The 5274-nt window shown below is 40.9% G+C and overlaps 1 pseudogene; it reads right to left on the bottom strand.

Annotated features, from left to right (window-relative positions):
• Positions 1-383: 383 nt before the first annotated feature.
• LOC101701133 (leucine-rich repeat flightless-interacting protein 2 pseudogene) lies at positions 384-1833 on the bottom strand (annotated as a pseudogene).
• Between the last annotated feature and the right edge of the window lie 3441 nt (positions 1834-5274).

The following is a 5274-nucleotide window of genomic DNA, read 5'->3' as shown; positions in this document are numbered from 1 at the left end:
TTTGCCCACTGGAGGTCACTGAAGTCTGCACCGTACTGTGCAGAAGGCACTTGTTTTTTCTGAGATCTCCAGCCAGTGTCTCAGTGAGCATTCAGAATTGCTGTTCTCTAGACCCCAGCCAAGGCCTCTGAGTGCCCAGTCACTGAGGCAGCTGGGGGAAAATGGTGAGTAAACTTGATTCTAAAATTATGGAAATTAAAAATAAAAACAGCATGGACCAGTTCTTAGTCTAGAATAAAACTACAAACAAAATACAAAGTGTTCACTCATGAAGATTCAAACCTGCTTCATTCTCATAAATTATAAAATACAAAGGTGCCTGTTTTAATGACAAAACTCAAACAGTACTGAAAGGGGTTTTTGTTAACATACAAAAAGTCAGTCCCACTGAGCCAGGCCCCATGGAGCTGCACACAGGCCAAAGGGCGACCTCCCTACTGCTGGGCCAGAAGTGCTGTCCTATTGGCCTTCATCTTCTCCAGCCCTTTGGCTAGGTGGCTATTGGTCATTTCTATCTCTTCAATCTTGTCCAGTGCTGTTCTTAACTCTCATTGTAGCTTCCTCTTTTCTGCTTTCAGTTCATCTTCAACTTTCTCTGCATTCTCAGCAGCAGTTTTATATCTCAGCACCTGTCCCTCAAGCCAGCTAATACTTTGCTCCAAGGTAGTTATATCCTGTTCTGCTTTTGAAAGCTTAAGTTTGTATTCACTTATTTGCCTGTTGGCATCTCTCTGCATTTCAGTGAACTGCAAGTCTGAGCCATTCTGCAGTCCTGCCAGGTCACCTGCTGTGCTATCATTCCTGGAGCACTTTTGTCATTCTTCTTCTAGCTGCAGCTGCAGTTTTCTAATCTGTGATAATAGCTCTTCCTTTTCTCCAGCAAGGTTTTGTAGCCTTACATCTAGTGGCCCTTCTCTTGCTGACTCCAAGACCTGAGCAGCTTCCTGAGACACAACAGTAATGGCTCCAACCACTGGTTCATGATTGACATCACCACTGGGAGTGCCATCAGGGATTATAACTAAGCCATATTTCTCAATTAGCTCATCTCTTTGCCGAAGGCCTTCTTTAAGTTCATCCATCTTATGCTGAAGCACACTACACATATGTTTCTGCCTTTGCAACTCTTTTGATTTTTCTTCATTTTCTCTATAAAATTCTGCCATCTGCTCCTCTTGTTCTTCAATTACATCCTTGAGGGTATATCAAATTGTTCTTCTCATTGTCTAATTGTGCATTAGAAACCATGGCTTTCTTGTATTTCTCTTCCACTTCAGACAAAGACTCCTGCAATTCACTTAATGAGGTATCTGGATCTATTAAGCTGCTGGTGTCCCCACTTCCATTTCTGGATGAGTTTCCACTCAGAGGAGTTGTTGCTGAAGCAGAATTTCGAGATGAAAGCCTTGTATAATTTTCAGCATACTGTTTGTCAGATTTTTCGTCCAACTCTTTTTGTTGTCGTTACAGTTCACTCATGCGTATATCTCTTGCTTCTGCCCGAGCAGCACGTTTTGCTACCAGTCTTGCCTCTGCCTCTCTGGCAATGTTACTCAAAGCTTCATCTTCTGCAGAAAATCGATCTTTTTCACAGGTGTTCTTTTCCTTCCAGAACCAGGAGTCCCCATCTTGTGTTCTTAATTGTCTTTTTAAATATGAAAGTAACTTCACTTTATGTTCAGGCCTTAGTGACGGTAGCTCTCTTTTCCCCTGACATTTATCTTGCTTCTAGACTCCTTCATTTATCTTCCCACATCTGTCTCGGGGCGGACTGTGGCGCCGCCAGGGAAGGGCCGGAGCGTGGCTGGCCCTCTGAGCTCTCACCAGCGAGAGGTGAAGGGCGAGGGGCGCTGTGGCCAGCCTCGGCCCGGGTTTCCCAGCCAGGCGGGCTGAAAGAATGTGGTGGCTCCCAGCTTCTGCGGGGACCAGCCAGTCAGTCACGCCCGTGAGTCCCGAGTGCCACGGCCGGGACAGCGGGAAGCGGACCCCAGGATGAGCCACAGCCCGAGTTGCAGGCAGAGGCCGGTGTTTTGAATTTAGTTTAACAAAATCTTGATTATTTCTAATTTGTCAGTATTATAGGCAGTGCTGAATGGAAGATCTTTATTTATACGTTGTTGCCATTGTACAAATATTTCCACAGGAGAGTAAACCAGAATAAGGTGATAAAGAACACACTGATTTTAAAAGCCAAGCCACATGTTCATAGCAGTAGTTCCCACTGAGGACAATTGCAGATAAAAAATGAGAAGACCTTAAATGAATTGTAAGGAAAATTCATTTATAACATACCACTATAGAGCAATCCGAAATCTATAAGTAGAGTTTTAGAAAACAGAAAATATAGTTTCTCAGTTCAAAATTTTAATATAGAAACTCAAAATTTCTGAAAATGAAATTATTTCTTTGGCAGATCAAATGGAACACAGATTGTTAAAAATTAATAATAGAAGACATAGATGAAAAACTTTTCTCTTAACAAAATAAAAGCAGATAGGAAAAGAAAAGGGCTTCAGTGTCAGAAATGGAAGGCACACAGGATTGAAGAAGTGGGTCAGACTGGCCAATTAATGAAGAAAGGGGATTAGTTTTGTAGGGTGCTGTGGTTGGCTGGATTTTAGCGCACCATTATCTCAGTCCTAGTTTCATAGATCTAAAGGAATCTTTGTGACTTGAGGGCCAATTTGGACTTGAGTGGATTGTCTGTGTTTGATGCAGTCTCAATCTTGTGAGGCTGTGCTGGAGCCCAAGCTGTCTGTAGGTTTCAGGCAATGAAGATTCTGGGAGCAGCTGTATGGTCCTCTTAATCTCTTATCTTTGTGTCCTCAGTCTTGAAGGGTGATGGAATAGTTAAATTTAGTGCTAATAAACCTTGTTTGCCAACATTTAGACAGACATTTTCTTTTTTAAAAAAATTTATTTATATTATTTATTTATTTTTTATATTAAATTCTTTTATTGGTACATTGTAGCTATACAACACAATTACATTTCTCACTGGGAATTGTACCTTTACATGATGCATCTTGGTTCTTATTTTTTCCCCATTCCTAGCCCTCCCTTCACGCCCTCCACCCTTCCCTATTTACAAAGACTTTATTTCCATTTTTTCCATTTCTCAGCATTTTTCCTTTCCCTTCTTTCCTTTCCCCTGCCCCTCCCACTACCCCTACCCCTTTGGACTTTTTCTTCCTATATTACATTATCGATTATTCATTCTAATCATTGGTACATTTTAGGTATACAATATAATGACATTCATCTTTGGAAATTGGCACCTTTACATAGTCTCTCTCAGTTCTTATTTTTCTCCCTTGCCCAGCCCTCCCTTCAACCCCTCCATTCCTCCCTATTTACAAAGATTTTGTTCCTATTTTTCCATTTTCTCATATTAATCCCATTCCCTTCTATCCTTTCCCCTAGCCCTCCCACTTCCTTCCCCTTTGCCCTTTTTCTTCCTATTTCACATTACCTATTATACATTTAGTCCTTATTTACACTTTCAGTTTCTCACACCAGAGAAACTATTCAGAATTTATTCATGTGTGTCCTATTTATTTCACTTAAGAGTATCACCTAAATGTGCATCCACTTAGCTATAAATGTCTCTAATTTCTCATTTCTTATGGCTGAGTAGTACTCCATTTTATAAAAACACCACATTTTCTTTATCCAGTCTCCAGTTGATGGGCATTTGGGCTGTTTCCAAGTTTTAGCTATCACAAACTGCTGCTATGTACATGGGTGAATATATATCACTGTGGTATGATTCTTTTAATTCTTTGGGGAAGATCCCCAGCAGTGGAATAGCAGGGTCAAATGGGACTTCCAGTCCTAGTTCTTTGAGGTATCTCCATACTGATTTCCACAGTGGTTGCATCAGTCTACACTCCCACCAGCAGTGGAGCAGGGTTCCTCTTTCCCCACAGCCCCGCCAGCATTTGTTATTGATTGATTTCATGATAGCAGCCATTCTTTCTGGAGTGAAGTGGAATCTCAGTGTTGTTTTCATTTGCATCTCTCGAATGACCAGTGATGTTGAACATTTTTTCATGTATTTATTTGCTATTTCTACTTCTTTGCCTGAGACATGTCTGTTCATTTCAGATGCCCATTTTTGGATTGGGTCTTTAAATTTAGGAGGTCTGATCTTTTTAAGTTCTTTATAGATTCGAGATAGTAGACCTTTGTCTGAGGAAGAGCAGGTGAAGATTTTTTCCCACATTGTGGGTTGTCTCTTCACACTGCTGGTGGTTTCTCTTGCTGTGCAGAAGCCTTTTAATAAGAAGAGATCTCACTTGTTGATTGTTTGTGCTAGTTCACAGGCAACTGAGGTTTTGTTCATAAAACCCTTTCCTACACTGTGATGGTGCCAGCCGTCACTAGTCGAACAGTACCTGAGAGGAGGGGAGAGGATGAAAGAAAAACAAAATCTCTGAGGAAAAGAAAAAGGAGAGAGAGGCGGAGGAGAGACCCCTCTTCCCACTTTATTGCCCTTTATAAACCTTTTCCACAACCCCCAACCCCTCCTCAGCACATAATTCGGGAGACTAATTATTTTCCAGGGAAAAGGTCAAATGTATCTTTACAACTCCGGGAATAACGTTCCCTTGCATTACAGACATTCGAACTCTTTCTATTTAACCACTCTCGTTACAAGTAACCATCCTTGTTTTTTTGCCAGCTGCATATACAGGATACATTATGTTCTCAAGAGACTCAGAGGTCTCTGAAAGTTATTTCAACCTTTCGCTCTCCACACTACACCGATGTCTTCAAGGGTTCTACCTAATCAACTGGTTCAGAGTTTCTATTTTAATATTTAGATCTTTAATCCATTTTGATTTGAGTTTAGTGCATGGTGAGAGATATAGGTCTAGTTTTAATCTTTGTCAAGTTGAAGCCCAATTTTTCCAGCACCATTTATTAAAAAGGCTATCTTTCCTTCAGTGAGGGTGTTTGGCTCCTTTGTCGAAGATGAGATGGCTGAGTTTGTCTGGCATTGTTTCTGCATCTTCTAATCTATTCCACTGGTCCTCAGGTCTGTTTCTTTGCCAGTACCATGCTGTTTTTATCACAGTAGCTTTGTAGTAGGGTTGCAGGTTGGGGATTATAATATACTGCCATGTCTCTGTTACCTAGAATTGCATTTGCTATTTTGGGTCTCTTCTTGTTCCAAATGAATTTTTGGATTGTTTTCTTAAGGTCTATGAAGTATGCTGCTGGGATCTCAATTGGAATTGCATTCAATCTATATAGCAGTTTTGGAAGTAT

This window comes from Heterocephalus glaber, unplaced genomic scaffold (assembly GCF_053883595.1).
Source record: "Heterocephalus glaber isolate CG9 unplaced genomic scaffold, H.glaber_assembly_v1.0 deba00001690, whole genome shotgun sequence".
In the NCBI taxonomy this organism is placed as follows: Eukaryota; Metazoa; Chordata; class Mammalia; order Rodentia; family Bathyergidae; genus Heterocephalus; species Heterocephalus glaber.
The sequence above is the reverse complement of the archived record's forward strand: the minus strand, read 5'-3'. Positions and strand labels throughout refer to the sequence as shown.